This window comes from Sylvia atricapilla, chromosome 1 (assembly GCF_009819655.1).
Source record: "Sylvia atricapilla isolate bSylAtr1 chromosome 1, bSylAtr1.pri, whole genome shotgun sequence".
Classification (NCBI taxonomy): Eukaryota; Metazoa; Chordata; class Aves; order Passeriformes; family Sylviidae; genus Sylvia; species Sylvia atricapilla.
Genome location: NC_089140.1, coordinates 95,583,837 through 95,602,658, shown reverse-complemented (window position 1 = coordinate 95,602,658; position 18,822 = coordinate 95,583,837).

Below are 18,822 nucleotides of genomic sequence, written 5' to 3'. Positions count from 1 at the left end.
CGCACCATGACTTGAGAAGAGAAAAGCTATCACTCAAAATATCCCTCTCTTCTTTCACCTTTCCCACTGTTTTTATTGCTGACCTTGATGCCTTATGGTATGGAATGTCCCTTTAGTCATTTGGGGTCAGTTGTCTTGGCTGAGCCCCTTCCCAACTCCTTGTGCATTCTCAGCCTCCTCACTGGTGGGGTGAGGTGAGGAGCAGAAAAGGCTTTGGCTCTCTGTAAACTCTGCTCAGTTACAATAGAAAGATCCCTGGGTCATTAACACTATTTGCAGTGCAAATCCAAAATACAGTCCCATATCAGACAATGTGAAGAAAATCAACTCTACCCCAGCCAAAATCAGTACACAATGACTGCAACACCCTAAGGCTAAATTCAGACGAAATATTTCCACACTACGAATATTACTTGTGTATACTTGCACATTTTATTTGTATACACACACATTTTATTTGATCTTTATGGTACTTAAAGGGAAGCAGAAAACGAATTATCCCCACTAAGTCTGCCACTCATTTTTATTGTTGGAGTTTTTGAATTCTTTTCCAGAAGTTCAACTTCAAAAATCTGCAGAGTTCTGTAATTACATCAAGACATGAGAAAGGCCCACACAGCAATACATTTCAGTCTAAAACCACACCTCCAGAATACTGATGAAGAGGAAAAACAAGAACAAGAAAACAAATATGCCGATATTACATACTGCTGCAAGTCCCCTTGGTGGGCTATATGATACTACTTCATGAATAAAGATGGAGTAAACTACATTTGTAGCATAATAAGAAAAGGTAATTAGTGCCATCTATTCACCACAGTTAGAATTTGACTAGAACAATTTGATTACTTTTATCACATTTTAAACTTTGAGTAAGATTTTCAGCTCTGTAATCCAGTTAGTGGTAAAGTGTGGAGAATATAAGTCAGCTTCCCAATATGATTGATGAGTATGTGCTGCACAGGAAAGGAGCTGGAAAAAATACCGAACTCATAATATAGACACTGTCTGCTTGCTTTAAAGCAAATCTCTTCTAAATCAGGTTGAATCCTTCAGCATGACTAAAATATAAGCTTAGTATCTTCTCCAAGCAAACAGGAAATGGAAAATTATTCATAGGAAAGAGGAGCCCTTTTTTTGGTTTTAGCTTAATGCTGTGATCTTTCAGATATGCATTTATTATTTATACTTTGCTAACTCCCACATCTTGCTGAGAATTGGGCTTTACTCATGCTGGGCATTTTACAAACACAGAGATAATTATAGTGATAGACTATTTCAAATTTGAATATAATTCTATTGGTGAAAGGTTGAGAGATACACCCTGAGACAATGTCAGGCATAGGAATGTAAATACCTCTGTTTTCACTGATGATGAAGCAGCCTTGGTACAGTGAGACACATTAATATTAAGGGCCTGCACTAACCAGAACTTCCTACAGAGACACCCCATGAGGTTAGAGGTTCATTTGTTGCCTCTTCTGAGATGTAAAAGCCAACTCCATCCAGATCCACAAGATGATCTCTAGTAGTAATGGCAAAAGTAAGCAGACTCAAAGCCACTCAATCTCTTTGAAGGAGGGTTGCTATTTAACTACCTGTGCACTGCACACTTGAAATCCACAGAAGCATTTGGAAATTACTTTTTTCACATCGATTAATAATGATCTGGTTCACATCAAGAGTGGAAGGTTTTGCAGAATGAAGATTTTGTTATCTTGAGCTTTGATAATTATGCCTTCAAACATCTCATTTTTTCTTCCTGTAAAATTAAGTCATTTAATGTGACAGTGATGATAGTGTGAGAGCTTTTGATTGTGTCTTTGTAACAAAGATTTTTCCATTGATGAAAATGTGGCAGTTTTTACTTGATTATGAGATAACTAGTTTTATTGAATTTCATTATGAATAATAGTACTGTTTTCTGATATTATTTTTTTGATAAACATTTATGTGGTGTGTATTTTTGCTCTGGTGATGCAGCTTTATGTACCAGAATACAAATTATGTTTCTTTATAAAATATTTAAGAGGCTGTGGGACTCCTCTTTTTTATATTTAATTTCCACCTACAGTGTTTTGGAGACCTTTTTATGACAAGAATTTTCCTCTTTTTTTAAATATTGTGGCATATGAGGACTTATATTTTTCCTGTCATTTCCCTGCAATTTTTCTTTCAAAAATATAAATCTATTTAAAAATGACTGTAAGGCCAGAGAATCATCCAAGGTTGCAATCTAGCAAATTAAATGAGAGGATTTAAATCCAGTCCTTATTTGGATAAAAATATTACCTTAACAATACTCCAAACCTGCAGCTTCAGGTTTAAATGTCTCCAGCTGCAGGGCTCCTGATTTCAATAACAGATGCTTTGGTTCATCTATAGCACTGGGTGTTCAACGCACACTTGTCTGGTGCTTTAATATCTTTGGAACACTTAGTATATGTAATAAGTAATCAGCCCAATTTCATCAATATGCCATTTTATCAAGAAATATTTATTAAGAAATTCAAAAAAGCCACAAGCAACAGACAGCATCGAGCCCAGGATCAGTGCTGGGTGAACCTCAGATCCGGCAGCGTGCCGTGTCCTCCCCGTTCACAAGGTCTGCTTTTGCAGGGCTGACCTATATCCAGTTTTTCGGCCAGAAAGAAGGTTGCCTCATCCCATTGTGCACTCAGTCATTGTTTCATATTCATGTTTATTTTCTCTCCATTTGCCAGTTTGATGAATGGTTTTCCAGGCAGGGCTGGGTGTCTGATCGCATTTATGGAACCCGGCACTGGGATGCACACCCAGGCCGATGGAGATAAGATTTTCATCAGGTGTTGATCACCGGGTCATTGACAATCTCATCTTTGGAGAGGACCCATCTCCTGGTGGAGATACCCGTATTTCTGTTGCAGATGTGCTGCTCCTTCTGTTCCCAGCAGAGGTTTGCAATTTCACAATTACTTTTTGTTTGATGGAATTAAAATTATTCAATACAGTATATTTCTATAAAACATGAGTTAATTCTCCAATACTTATAACAGTATATACATATCTCCTTAAAAGAGACAGTTAAATAAATGCTGCATTTATCACTATTATTATCCACTGAAGTGTTTTAATGCAATTTTAAAAATATAGAAAAAAATATTACTCCACTTAGTAGATGACAGTTACTTCCTTTTTGAAATAGAAATTCTGAAGCCCTGAAAAATTTTATTGACAGACCCAAAATTCTAGAGGGAATAAAAAATAATTGTAGTAAAATGAAAACTCAAAACTCCTTCCTTTAACTTAACTACTTTAGATTTAATAATTTCCTAACACTAAAGGATTTTATTACATAATTTCTCTGCAAGGCATACAGATTAAAAAATAACATACTTAATTTAGATGAAATGTAGGCACCTGAGCTAAACATTAGATCTTCAAAACTCCTGTACTTTTGCCTTTTATATTTGGAGGCATCTGACGATGTTCATTCACTGGCTCTGATTTTGATTTCTTCTCTCTATTAAAAAATCATATTTTCAACAGAAGAGGACACAAAGACTTCTGTCTGATAGCACTTTCTGGAGAGAGGAGCAGAGTAACAAGAAAACTTCAGCAAAAAGAGGAACTCTGTCTTTCTGGCTTGAAACATATTTCACAATAGAGGATTCCAGGCGTAGATGTTATGTGAGGAAAAATAGTGTTAGAATGCCTAAGGAGGGCATCTAAACCTGAAAAGACTGATTGTAAAATAGTTATTTTTCCTCTATATCTTTGTGATCAGACTACCCATACATATATTTTTCCCCCAGTTGAGTATACCAGTTTTGTGTAACTCTTCAGTGAGTTTTGGAAAAGGTTCAAAGGGACAGACAGCCAAAAGTTAGGTGTAAAACTGCAGGACAAAATTGCAGGAATAGTTCTGCAAGGAAAGACAAGTATTCCAAAGTGACTTACTGCTGTGGTAGGAAATTTAATCTCTTCTAGGCTGCTGGTTGTCCTTTGACCAGATATCAAGATTTTAAAAAAATATTTGACTGAAATACAAACCAGATCTCTTTTTTCTTTCTGATAAACAGGTATTCGGCAGCGAGCATAGGACAGAAACTACTACTGACTCTCCTCGTTACCTCAGAGATGTCATATTAGCCCAGAGTCTTTATTCTTTTCATTAATCAGGTTTTACACTTTGCTCAAATATTAATATAGAAATAAAATGTGCAGCTTTTAATGCTAAATTAATGTTTCAAATTCTCCTGAGCATTAAGGCATTGCTCTGATATTTCAAGGTATAGTTACTGCAAAAGATGAGAAAATATCAGTTAGCATAATGTAAGTCAACAGAGCATGTGATATGGCAGGGTAAAGATTATAAATAATAATAATGTAGGAGGTGCCCATATTGAATGAACCCCAACAGGCAGCATTAGTCCATTCCTTGTCGGACTGGTGCACAGGGGTACAGAGGGAGCAAGCACTATCGTGGATCATGGAACATGTTGTGTCCATGCTAACTAGTGCCATTGGCTGGAGTTGGATTAATTCTGTAAGCCATGCAAGATGTGTGTGTATGCTTGTGTGTGTGTTTGGTGTGTGTTATGGAATACATTGTAGGAACTTGTGTGACAAGTGAAGTGATGTGTCGTGCTTTAACCCCAGCCAGCTGCCAAGCCCCACACAGCTCCTCACTCACTCCCCCACCAGCAGCATCAGGGAGAGAATGGTCAAGGTGAAAAGTAGAAAACTCAAAGATTGAGATAAAGACAAAGCAATTGGGAAAACAAACGCCAGATACACAAATCAATCAAAACAAGGAAATAATTCACATCTTCCCATGGACAGGCAGCTGTTCAGCCATTTCCAGCATCACACAAAATTGTTATTTGGGAAGACAAACACCACCAAGCCAAACATCCCCCCTTCCTTCTTCTTTCCACTTTATTCACTGATCATGCTGCTGCATGGTCTGGAATATTGGTCAGTTCATGTCTGCTCCCAACCTACCGTGCACCTCCACCTTTCTTGGCCATAAAAACAGCAGAAAATGCCTTGGCTCTATGTAAGCCCTGTTCAGCAACAACAAAAGTGTCTCTATCAACCCATGCTCACCAAATATCTAAAACAAATCTGCTTACTAGCCACTGAGAATAAAATTAACTTTATCCCAGCTGATGCCAGCACATGATGTTACCTCCCACAGTATCTTCACTGGCATCACTCTGGAAAAGCTTTATTCCATTGGGCTCTCCACATACTTCAAAAAGTACTATCAATAACCAGCTGTATAGAGCATAGCCACAAAATTATCTGAGAAGTGGAAACACTTCTTACCATTAGAGACCTCAAAATGTCAATCTTTCAGTCTTCTCATTCTTTTCTCTTTTATTTAGAGGATGAGGATGCAGCGCATGTCAGAGTGCCATACAATGGGCAAGCAGTATGCTGCAGTACTGAGCACATGCCCAGGTTATCTAGTTCTGTGGAGATAATAAAAATGTGTTGGGCAGATCCTCTCATGGCCACAGCTACATGGCACTCTTGTGCATTGTGTAGATTCTGTAGATAAATGCATTACAAACTGGAATTACAGGATAGAAATACAGTGCATCTGTTGAAGAGAATAGTACTCACTACTATTTTTTATTATTCAGTTGCTTCACTGGGAGATGTCTCAGTCTTCCCTTTGATAAGCAGATGTAAGTAAAATACATCCTATAAAATCTGCTTGAAGAAGTTATCAAGAAAAACTGGTGGACATTAGATTTCCAGAGGTTTTCAAATGTAGACTAGTTTCTTTCTAAAGGATATAATTAGTCAGATGTAAGTATTTAGGAGTAGCTGCAATGCAACAAGACAATATCAAATTGAGATAAGTGCTTCACTTAAAATTTATGTCTCTCTGAAATTATCTTGAGAATCATGACAACCCCTGGCTCTATTACAATCTTGTTTGGTAGAAAAATAGCCCTTACATCTTCTGTTCAACACACCTAAGCAATGAGCATTTATCGTTGTCACTGTTGCCTGTATATCAGGTTCATTAACACTATTTCATGATCAAGGTATTTCTCCCACCTTGTTTGGGCTATACATAGGAAAAAAATGCTTTGGAAGTCAGATTAGAAAGGAAAATGTTACAGTAGCTCTTGAGAAATAGAATGGTCATATATTATGTAAGATATTTCTGAAATAGAGAAGTTACAGTGAGAAACATGGGAATGCATCAAAGCAGGAAAAGAAATGCACAGGTGAAGATAAAGTTCTCTACCATGAACATAGAGAGAAAGGAAAGCCACTAACAATTTTTTGGAAGCAGTGAGACAACTTTAGGGATTACCTGAATGATGAAAAGGATACCAGCTTGGAAGAATCCAGAACTAAGAAGAAGAAAAGACATACTCAAGTTAAGAAGTATAGTTAAGAATTATTAACATTCTCTCTACTTTTACTGGGGATTTCTCTCTGTATTTAATATTGTGTAATGTCTCTTACAGAAGTGTATATAAGCTGTGTATAGAGGCCCAGAAAAGCTGGCTTAATTGCACTCAGGCCAAACTATTATTTCAGAAATTCTTTTTAGGCTTTTACCTTCCTGAGCTGCACCTACACCAAGCCCATCTCCACCTTCTCAGGACTGTCACATTATCAAGTCAGGATATTTGATCAGAAAAGCTTGGTATTATAGTTCCAAATCCTATATAGTTTTCCATCATCACTAATACATTTTCTTTGTTAAGGAAAATGTTTTCTGGTGATTAATATCCAGAAATAAGTGCTTGCTTCTCTCAAAACTTCTTATTGTTAATCTTTGCCCATTGTTTCAAATCATCATATCCATGACATCAGTGTGTACAGGACACATGTACTATGTTTCAAAGAGTGCAAACTTCAATTAACATTCTTTTATCACTGGGTTTAATATGTTTTGAATATCAATAAAATTAGAGAAATGCTGCAACTTGTCCTGTATTTTTAAGAAACTGCAGCTGAAACAAACAATTTCTCTGCAGACAAAAAGACTTAAAATTTGTATTTAGGATTTGCACAGACTACTCATTTTGTTTGGATTGAGGTCATATATGAGATTGTGTATTCATTGGCACAATAGAAAATCCTGGCATGCCACACAGTCTTTTTTGTTCTTTAACAACTCACAGAACAGCTGAGGTAAGAAGAGACCTCTGAAGATCTTTTGGTCCAAAATCCCTGCCCAAGGGAGGAGTTTGTATAAGGCTTTTGTAAAAGTGTGAAGTAGAAAGATTTCTGCAAGACATATTTGATAGAAATAATGTATAGTTTGCAAAGAAAGAGCATAATTGAAAACCAGATGGCATTTATACATGGGACACAGACATCCCTTAGCCTATAGACCAGCAGCCAGCATGAAACATGAGTAAAAGAATGCTCTAAACATGAGTAAACATGAGTAAAAGAATGGGGCAGATGCTGTATTTGATGCAAAGAGTAATGGATAAATGACTCAATTATAACAAAACGTAACTTAAAAAAGATAAATAAATATTTATGTAATACACTGAGATCCTCAACCTGTATTTTACAAAGATATTCATACCATAACCTCACTTCTGACAAAACAGCAAGGTAAGTCACAATTGTTAGTGGGGTGGAAGTTTCTCCCACTGCTTTTCTCAACAAAAAGCCTGAGAATTCATCCCTGTAAGTGTTCCAGACACAAATCTTCACCACACAGGCAGAAACGAGATTACATTAGTCCTGATTGAATATTTTAATCAACCTGAGTTGATTAAAGCTGAAAGATCGGGTGGCAACTTCTTACACTCCCTTCCTACTAACTTCAAGTATTCAGTGCATTAGTTTAAACACTTTGTATCATTATACACAGGATATCCTAAGAGAATGCTACTAAGGATTCAGGTGTTACTTACGTGTATAAGTATGGAGGATGCTTCTATCTCAGACAAGGATGCGTGTCACCTCACTGACCCATTTCTGAGAGAGGCCTCAGGCACACTGTGAGGAAAGTGCAAAAGCCCACGAGAAGAAAATTATTATATTTTTCCTCCAGTGAGCAAAGACTTTTAAGTGTCATGTTTTCTGAGCCAGAGGTGCTAGAATTGTCCTCATCACCCTATGCTGAAAGTCAAGAGCATAAATCTCCTTTGTATTTAGTAAAATAAATTGCAAAGGGCTTAAAGTGTTCCACATATTTCATCACAGGATAAAAGTGAAGTTATCTTTGCTCTTGTTGTAAATTTGGACATGGGAATAAAATTAAATTGGTTTCTATTATATCTAAAATTAAGACAATAACACTACAGAAATTATATTTTTTAAATTTCATAATGGTCGTTTCTATCCAACATTAAAAAATAGTTTTGCAGCTATTTCAAGGTATTCAAGCCTTCCTTTTCTTCAAAAACTTTAAAAAATCCTAGCGCTTTCTCTGGAATAGATGTGATTAATATGACTAGTCACAGATGTTTCGAGTTATATAGAAGGAGTTATACAGGGAGACAAGTCAAGACTGCTCTAAAAATCGAATATGGCATTACCAAAGCAGTCTGTAAACATGAGAAGTATTGCCTAAGTGGCCCAAATGCTTTAAATAAAACTGGCCTTCACTTTCACTAAATTCCTCATATTCTTTTTTTGCATATATTTTTGTGCAATCATGGAATAGGAAACATAAATAATGGAAGAATTAATGTATGAATAAAAAATAGCTGAGATCTTCTGCCCTTGTAAAAATCCAAACACAACAACAAAAAACTCTACAGTGCACTCAGCCAAATTCATAGATGAAACTAGAATTCTTTCCTCTGACCTTAATGCTTAAACTATTATTCAGCATAGATAAATCAGCCCAGCAGGACTATTTAGAACCAGGTCTTTCTTGGCAGCTATTTCATCTCATCCCATCTCATTAGCATTAAATTTTCATGTCTGGGAAAAGAAATTATACAAACATAACCAATAGTTTTCAAGGATAATGATGATGGTACATATCTTTGGTACATATGTTTAGCTTCAGAAATCAAAGCAAACTTAGAAGTTTTGTAGACTTCCTAAACATATTCTGTTACTCTACAGAGGGAATGCTTAACCTTATTTTCTTTCATACTCTCAAAAGCCATTTGACCATATAAATGCAAATAAAACCTGCATGTGCTCTGCTCTGGACATGTCTCACATGACTGTAAAAGCTGTAAACATGTGAAACAAGATTAATAATCCTCATAATTATTGATTAGATTTCACACCAAAAATCCTCAGCAGTACATCTGAAATTCTTCCAATCGAATCTCTTGTGGTGAAGATTCTTTCTAGAGAAAAAAATACTTCTGGCTTTCTGAGGTTTCATGGGGTAACCAGGTGTTGGGGAGGTTACTTTCCTTGTTGTATTTTGTGTTTATGACAAAGAGTAAATTCATCAGTCTTAGGAAATCCAACTTTATTAACTTTATAATTTTTGCTTTGATTTTCTTTGTGTTGAGGTGAGGGGTTTTTTTTATTATTTTGGGAATTTGTTGTTGTTGTTGGTGGTTGGCTGGTTTGTGGGGGTTTGCTTTTGGTTTTGGGGTTTTTTTTTGTTTGTTTTTGTATTGTCACCACAGATTAATACTAGTGATATGTATCTAATCTGTACTGAGAATATATTAAAAATCTGCTCCAGGCGTGTTAAAGTTTCCTAACTAAAGTTTAAAAAATTCCCACCGTTTCATTTTGCCCTGATCTCTATAAAGAGTGGGCCATGTTACTGTGTCAGCCCACTATTTCTGGTAACAGATGCCATACTAAATAAGCAAATAAATGAATAAATAGGCAAGAACATGTATACTCCAAAAGCCCCAGCAACCTAAGGCTGTCACTTTATGGTACTCAGTATTTCAGCTGATCGTGTCTTCAGAGAAATATTTCCCTAGTTTCCCATTTGTTCTTTTAAAAGAATTCAGTTAAGCAAATACTGGACTCAAGTACTTCCTTCTCTATTTAAAATGAAGTTATTTAAATATTATCATTAAAAAACCCAAACTACATTAATAAACTATTAAAAGTAAAATTAAAATTTTAGACTAATTCTGTTAATGAATGCTAAGAAAACCAAACCCTATATACCACTCCTTGGATTTATGTGAAATTGGCCTGAAAATTTCATTAACTGATAAAAAACTAGTTTTTCTTAATTTCATACAAAAGGAAATAGTACACTTACATTGGTTTTATCCAATACAGAGCATTTTCAATTAATCTTATTTTTCAGTTATAAGCAATGATTGCCAAATGTTTGTGCAAAATATAGTGGCCTCTCTGATTTACAAAGACAAATTACTGCCTTTATTTCTCTGCTTTTCAAAACATGACTTCTTATTTGCTGCCTCTCTATCTGTAAAAGAGAGAGCATCAATAATATTATTTTATAAAATAAATACAAAGAAGTAGATTTCTTATGTGATAAATTAGTGAGTTAAATGTGTTGGAATTGTGAGTTAAAATCAAAAAAATGTGACCAAAACTTTCTCAGCTCTTATTCACCACCTCCTGCCAGGTACCAGCTACCTCCAGTAAAGACTGGAGTTTATACAACATAGACATCTTTAATTATACAAGGAAATCAAATAAAAGTAAATCCTCAAGGGAAAATTCCAGTATAATCCAAGAGATAATCTAATTACAAAGGAAAGTAAGTTATTAAAAATGAAGTATTTTGATAATAAAGAATAATTAAGGAGCAAGCAGATACAGCTCTCATCTCTGAGGAAAAAAATTATTGATGAAAATAACAGAATAAGCCTGTCTCTATGTTCTATGTTAAAAAAAGAAAAAGGCTGAAAATATGTAACTAGATATATAAAATCCTATATATAGTAATAGAATAATTTGAGATTATTGGCATTTAATTTTGATTCTTATTTGTCTTCTTTCAAGTAAAAAGAGTGTCTAGAATATGCATGCAAATATATTTGCTCATCTTCCTCCACCACAGTCTAACAAAGGATTCCTGCACAGTTTTTCTGCATTGAGTGGAGAAACAGATGGTCATTTGAAGTCAGAGAGACCAGGTTGATATTCACACCTACTTCATAAAAGTTCAACTCTCCTAACGCTGCCATATAGCATACAGATTAAATTCCAAACAAAAAGTGACTCCTGGAACAGGAGCCAAACCCAGACCAAACCCAGTTTTCTTCTTTCCTGAGGCTGAACTCTCTTCCTACACTGAATTTCTTGCAAGCAATTTTAAGTGGAATCAGATTGACCTTAAGTGATATTAATGGGACTATCACTACAAATAATTCATTTACCTTATATCATTGCTCAAAGTTGAAAGTCAAATATTTGTTTGTACCTTTAGAATGCACTTCCCAGACCCTGCATATTAATTTTTCTGTAACTAGTAAGGTTATCTGTCAGAATTTTCCATCAATTATTCATTTTGACCATATAAAGGTAATGTTTTTTTTCAGGTCTGCTTTGTAGCAAGGTGTCCTGGGGTGACTATGATGCCTCTGTATCCCCAGTCATCTCTTCTGTGTGTGCTGTAGACTGTTGAGTAAGTTTAAGAGTGGTTCTGAGGGTGAGCAGGGAAGAGGACGCGCACAGTTTGTTTTGAAAAGTGTTCACTCCTCCACATTCCTTTTTTCCTCCTTCCTGGGAACTGTGTGGTCGTCGGACACACCGAGAGCAGCCAAGGAGAGGTTTTTATTCCTTTTAGTTATTTTAGCTAGCTGAGGCAAAGAAGCTTCCTGGACTGTTTGTTTTTTTCCTTTTTCTTGGGATTGTTTAAATCTGCTCTGGACTGAAAACCCAGAGAAGGACTGGGATCTGGCACTCGTGGCCCACCGGGGCCTGGACCTTGGCATTTTCCAGAACCGAAGGGACTGGAACTGATAAGAAACTGAGAGAGCCGAGCTAACTCCTGGTGAGAACTTTCTCAGTTTTGCCATCTCTCTTCAGAGCAGCGAGAGGTTTTATTGTTTAGTTTCTTTTTCATTCCTCATTCTAGTGGCCTTTTTGTTTGTTAAATAAATAGTTTTTTCCACTTTTCTCTGAGAAAATTCTTTTTTGCCTGCACCGGCTGGGAGGAGGGGCCGTTTGGGTTTGCTCTCTAGAGGGATCCCATTCAGAGGTTTCCTCCCAAATTTGCCCTAAACTGGGACACAAGGGCCCCCCAATCTTTGTTGGTTTGAATTAAGCAGGTAGCAGTAGCTCCAAACTTTTGAGAGTCCTCTGCCTGATGTCTGTAAAGCATGTAAGTATTTAATCATGAATTATTTGTGACTTAGACCAAACACTAGAGTGCAGAGACTCCCAGGGTCCAGGAGAAAGGCATAGGAGCCATCAGTGCACCCTTCACTAACACATCTGAAATTCTTCCCTATGCAAATTACCTGTGACCAATGCAATCACACCAGCAGCCTTTCCTGTTGCCGTGCTCAAATGGCTATTAATAGAACAAGGACAGCTGCACAGCTCCTAGGTCTATAAAACAACAGAAAAAGAAACAAAATCACCTTCCAGGCTATCACATCTTTTAACTAAATTCAGTAACTGTAACTTATATTTTGCAGTTTTAATAAACTAATTGACACCTCTGGCTATTAGAATTTCTCCAAAATAATGATTTGCTTTAGCTTGGCTTTTGAAAGCCTTGATAGACACACTTTTCATTACAAGATTCAGGAAAATATTAAAAAAAAAAAATTAATAAACTTGTGGCTATTTTTACATTTTCTGATATTCTTCATTAAATAACATGTTTTAGTGTAACACCTATTCTTTGTAATCCCCTGTTCTCATCACTAATTTGCTGCAAGATTCTGGGAAGGGTTCTATACATTCTACTATGTTTTAATGTATCCATATATTGACAATAATGATTTTTTAGTATAGAGTTTCCTATGTACATCCCATTCTGAAGGGTGTTGTGGTCAGCAGTAGGTTTACAGCTAGGAAGTTACATTTCCTTTTCTGTGATGGCTACAAATGTTCTGGAAATCACTTGACATCTTGTATTACCACAAACAAAACACAGTTTTTTATTGTACAGAATACGATAGGTACTGGAATCAAAAATCTTTTACTCGTAACATTTTTTCTTTACTACTGCACAACTTTTTGCTAATCTGTCTAACATCCACTTCCATGAGGATGTTCTTTGCTAGATTTTTATACCATAAAAACATAAACCCAATGGCATCTCTGTAGCATAATGAATATTTCATATGAATTTCAAGCTGTTTGAGAAATTAATATTTAAGATCATTGGATTAAATGTTCCATGTGAAAAGTGAGAGGTTAAAAGATTTCTGATTTTGATCTTTTGTCAAATAAATAGTTATGAGTAGAGTTAAAAAAAAATTATTTGGTTTGCAAAACTTTGATCTGAAAACTACATTAGAGGTTAATCATATTCAAAATGAATGCACCAGTGGGCCTCCTTCAAAGTCTAAAAGAGGAGAAAAGAGGACTACAGGTTTAAAATAAAGGTATGATTGCTTTGAATTTTCTGAATAATTTCTACTTAAGGAAGAGACACTTAAAGGAAAAGAGTGAAGTAAAAGAGAAAAAAAAGAAGAAAAAAGGCAGATCAATCACAAAAAAAAGCTAGCATCACTAGGAAAAAAACTCACATGAATTAATGACAAATCAATGAAGCCAAATTTGACTCAGAAAACATGAAAATTTCAGCTTCTGGTCAAAGCATTACAGTGTTTCCAAACAAAAATCTACTTTGATGTTCTTCTATCTTACTGTGCTGTCAGAGATTCAACTACTTCAAGATTCTCAATTTCTTTTTTGTTTAAATAGCAACCAATAAACCAAACAATTTTAGTAGTCAAACTACTCAGTACCTGAGCATCTAATCTCTTTCCATTTTAAAACTAAACAGTGGAGAAGAATATCATAATCTTGAAAATTTCCCCTTTTCTGGGCAGAAAATAGTTTCTAGTTTTTTCTTCTCACCCTTCCACCCCCCTCTCCTTCTCCCCTGTCTGTCCTTCCCACCTTCTGTAGACCTGTATTTGTTATAAACCCTTCTCTTATATATTCTCTTCCTCAGTCTGATAAGTCCTGTATTATCACCCTGCTAATGCCATGAGTCATGTTTTACCTCCCCAGATGGAGTCCCTATCCAAATTTTCTAAGACCCAAAGTCTTAGAAAATTTGACCATTATATCCCTGATAAAGCAGTTATTCATATTAGTGCTAGTGTTAAATGAAAATTCATAATGCTGCACTTACTTTCAGAAACTTTCTAAAAATTTCCCAGGTCATTTACATGTACAGAATGTATCCATGTTTGACTCAAAGTGGGGTCCCTGATTTATAGCAAGAGAATAATTTTCAGAAACTTTATCTTTATCTGAGAAATGCTGTTATCCACACTACTGCAACCCAATAAAACCATGTATCTTCTTCTACCTTTCCAAAATGTATAATGGCCCTGTCTCCATACTCCATGTATTTCTCCACCTGAATAGCAGAACTTCAATACTTAAAGACTCCCAGTCTGCAGAAATAGCACTAGACTGGGGCTGCAGAGGGAAGCATGAACTGAGGCTGGTAGTGGACTCTGTTTAGAATTTCACAAGAAAAGCCTCTGTTTTCCTGCTATAATAAAATACTTAGATTTAGAGATTAAATGCAGAGCAGAAAAGGTGCCAAAAATCTCTATAAACGTTTATGTCAATAAAAAAGTCAATAATAAAAAAGTGTCAATAATAAGTGAATAATAAAAATAATTTATGTCAATAATAAAAAAATAATTAAATTTTCTCACAATCTAGATATTTGGAAAATTGACATTTCTGGAACTGGAACATTGAATTTATCTAATTATATCCTCAATACATAGCTTTAGACTTTCAAAGTATTACTGTACTCCATTCTGCTATTTCAGGATTCACCACACTGAAAATGTGACAATAAAGCAAGTGAAGTCTTGATAAATCTAAATCAGTTAATGTGAAATCTGCTTTAAAAAAAGAGAGGTGACAATCCATTTTTTCTTAGTAAATTTACCACATGCTTTCAGTAACTCCATACATATATATATATATATATATATATATATATATATGTTCAGCAAAAAATCAAGAGCTAATCTGATTGTTTAATTATTTTTAAGTGTTGCTTTCTAAAGTAAGAGAGTAGCTGTTTGGATGCAAAGAAATAAACAAAACCCTACCCTACACCATTTGCCTACTTGAAGCCAGGTGCAAGAGCTAAACCAACAGACTAAAAAGCAGTGGTGAGGCTTTGGTGGGTTACAAAACATATGCTTAATGTAGATTTTTTACACTGAAGAAGCTGCATTCAGACACATGTATTATGTGAGAATTCTAGTCATTTGATCTCCAGGACCCCATTACAAAAAGTAACTTTGGATGTTAAAAAAAAAAAAAAAGAAAAAAGAAAAAAGAAAAAAGAAAGGTTTCCCATTACTGAAATTCTTACTTGCCCTTACAAGAAAATTCACACTACATTTTTAATGTGGCACCTTCTTTAGAAAATTTCAGGCTACAAAAAATAGATTATACCAGTGAGGTATTTGATTACACTTACTCAGGAAACTGTCTGAACCACAAGAACAGCAGTTTGTATAAACCAGATTAAATCCATCTGTCTGAAAATTTTCCTCTTGACTTTCATTGTACAAGTAGTCAAAATAACCTTGCCAAATGAAACCGCCTGTCAAGTATCATTACAGATGATAATCTTACCAAATTAATATCTTCTTGGTGTCCTTTCTTTGTGTGCTGTTTTCAAAAAAAATCTATGATTTAAAACAAGCAAGCAAACAAAAACCCCAACCTTTTATATCTGTCTTAAAATAAAGGAGATATAATCTTAAAGAGTTACAGAAGCACTTGTTACAGTGTCATTCTTAAAAAAGGAAAATGTCAAAGTCCATACCACATGTAATTCATTAAAAAAATTCAGGATTATGCTCTAACAAATTTTTTTCAATTATGATTTTGTAGAACAGAGGCTGCCATGAGAGAGATTCATTCAGTGAGAAAGGTCCATGACAGATATGACACCTCTAAACAAAAAGCATCTACTATGTGATAAGCAAACTAAATTAATGTCACCTATTGTCATTCCAAGGGCTGTATTGGGATCTAAAAGACAATTAAGTGACAATCATTTTGAATATGTAGTTGTTGTACTCTTTAATGTCTTTTTAAACTAATGGTTTTCAAAGTTATTCATCTTTAGAGAAAAACTCCAACAAGCGCTTGATTTGAACTAATATTATAACCAAGGGAATTTGATCAGAGAGAAACCATCAAGCATAGAAGCCTAAATGGCAATGAAGCTTACTCAGATACCTGTGGTATTGTCTGTTCCTGGTGCTTTTATTTAGTGGAAATAGTGATCACATGTTAAATCAACTGAGAGAAAAAATCATTATACTGGTTAATAGACACTTATTTAGTAGGCATCAAAGTGCAGATCTGGCGACTTCTGGATGAAGTAACTTAAAGGCTTCTCTGCACTGTCTTTGTAGAGATAAAACATAAAATACTATGAAATTACCTCTTCCAGTCCAACATTTGCAAATGTCTTGGATGCAACAGAGAAATTCCAAGAAATGGAAAACAAAAAAGTCAACCAAGTTGGGATACTTTGTGTATATTGTGACTATAAATCACAAGAACTAATACTCAAAGCTATGCTAAGTGGGCTCTGGAGTCTGTTGACCATGCCTAAACTATGATTGGCCAACAACATTCCCAGTTAGCCTATGATTCAGCCAACAAGTGGTAAAACTTACAATATGAACTCTTACAAGAAAATAATTTTTTTTCCCATGAAGTAAAAGAAAAAAGTCATAGAGAGTACATTAAAATATCCTTATGGACCATCTCTCTTTACTACCCCAAATAAAAGTTTTCAGCCAGTGGAAGATTTTTATCATCAGTAAAAATCATAGTGACACTTAGGAAATTATTTCTGCATCATCTGGAAAGCTAATCACTTTGTTCTGTCTTTTACTTTGGTCACCATTCCTAATCTTCATGTTTCCAGGGACCATTAGCTTGTATTAAGCCTCGTATGTTGAAGACCACTTGTGGCAACATTGCTTTTAGACTAATTCCTAATGCATGTGTATCACTTTCAAAATGACTACATGTATGCAAAAGTAAGAGCCTGTCAGAGAGGAAACATTTCTGGGGATATGAAGAGCAGGGGAAGTTTATCACTGAGCCTATATGTGGTTTCAGGACTTCTTTCCACTTTTGCATATTGCCAGACTGACCCATTTCTATAAAGTCTGCCTCTGTGTGTGGAGAACCGAGGACTGTGCTCTGGTGAATCCATTCCCATCCATATACATTCACCATTGACTATTACATTTTAAACAGGCTAAGAGAGAGGCAAGGAAGTTATAGGCTGCACTGCAGTTCCACTGAGTGGTTGTGCTAACAGAAAACTCTGGTTTATATCATGATATATATATACATCTATACATCTATACATCTATACATATAAATGAGCGTGCACATTTTGTGTGTGTGTGTGTGTGTGTGTGTGTGCGCACATATATATATTTAGCTGCAGATCTTGCACTGAAAAAATTATGATAATTTTTTTCAAGTAGCACATGTAGCTGAATAGAGAAATCTGAAAATGATGCTATGATGTGCAGCAGTAGCCCAAACATTTTGTCTAATTTGTTCTTGCTCCAGTCAAGAGTCCTGAACATCAGAAGAAAAAAAAACAAATTAATTGGGCAAATATTATTATTACTTTTACAATGCATTTCAGCAGGACATTTTTAAATTAAATTGAATTATTTTGCCTATTGCAAAATAACTAGAGAGGGTTAGTAAGGTTTAGAAAAAAACCTGCAAAACATGAAAACCTCCCTTATATGTGTCACCATCCTGAATATTTTTTCCATGTTTTCACTTGGAAAATGACTTTGTTTAAATTCATTTTTGTGTTTAAGGTTTACTTCAGTGTTAAGGTTTGCTTTTCTTCCCACCATCGACATGTCTCCTCTCAAAAACATTACTAAACTGCCATGTATCACAAATCAAGTTAGAAAATATTTTCTAAATTTATCTATGTAATTACCTGATACCATTATATAGTAAATCATTGCGCAAGTAAATAATATTTAAAAAACTGAAAACCAAACCAACAAAAGAAAAGGTGAATTAAAAAACCCGATGTTGACATGATTTTAGTGCAATTGAGATATCCTGTGCTAGAACTTAAATTAATTTGGAACTAGTTAAAAATATAATAATATTAAAATTTCAAAGAGAATTTAAAATCTTTTTCTACTTTGAAAAAAAATTATCAGGTTTCTATGATTCTATTTTGGGAATAAAATAATACATTCAGGATGAGGGTGGAGGGGCCAGTTCCTGGTGGTGGTTTGGGTTTTTTTATTATTACGGGATATTTTCCCAGGTATGAAATTAGGAAAAATAAGAATGAAAGAATAATTTGGGAATTCCGAAAACTAGATTCTGACTGAGGTATGCTAGGGAAGATGCTGGGACTTAGAGTGGGGGCTTTTAGTTGTTTGTTGGTTTTGTTTGATGGTGATGGTGGCTTTAAACTTCTAGCTCTTACAGTAAATGTGGATTGTTACTAGGAATATTAGATCTTAACTGCTATTGGAAATCATATCATTTCTCAAAACAAGGCAAAAAACTTATTGTACATTGCTAATACTATATGTAAACTAAAAAAGGTCCCTGAGAATTAGCACCAGAAGAAATAAAATAAAAATCGCGTTTTGTTTTGCTTAAAATGTTTCCAGTCAAGATGGTCTTATCAGTGGCCTTTTAAGGAGTCTGCTTTCAATTATTTACTGTATTTTAAGCTAACAA